Source organism: Crocodylus porosus, unplaced genomic scaffold, assembly GCF_001723895.1.
Source record: "Crocodylus porosus isolate Cpor-Errol unplaced genomic scaffold, CroPor_comp1, whole genome shotgun sequence".
In the NCBI taxonomy this organism is placed as follows: Eukaryota; Metazoa; Chordata; order Crocodylia; family Crocodylidae; genus Crocodylus; species Crocodylus porosus.
In genome coordinates this window covers 4,551,132-4,551,680 of record NW_017728935.1, presented here as the reverse complement: position 1 = coordinate 4,551,680, position 549 = coordinate 4,551,132, and positions in this window count along the sequence as shown.

Genomic DNA, 549 nt, shown 5'->3' with positions numbered 1-549 from the left:
GCCAGGATCCTTTTCAGTCAGTCCCAAAGGATGAAAGAAAGAATGGTAGATTAGAAACATCTCTCTTTTTAGCAAGCGGAGGGGATGAAACGAGAGGCGATACAGAGACTAATGTGAATGTTCTGTCGCTGTTTCTGAGATCTTCAAAAGCATAAAAGGAAGCTGTCACCGAACTTGAAACTGTTTCTCTCAAACTCTCATGCTTGCCCACTTCACCGGGCAGATACATGACTTGTGTGTACAGTAACAGTACAAACAAAGAGGACACGGAAGTGCCCAGCCATGCTGCTTAAAAGATGCAATTGAGACAGTTCTGTCACGGAGTTACGAACAGGGGGAGAATGTGGTAGTCTATTGACTTTGCGGCATTGCGATGCACCCTGACTGGTCAGCAATATGTGATGACATTGAGTTGCAACGATGCAGCTTCACCATGCAGATGTTATGATGCCATGACAAATTGCTGACCATCACTTGGCTTAATTTGCTTTGGCTTAATTTATTCTGTCTTTTCCCAGCCAGTACTCCTGATCCAGAGCAGTAGTGTTT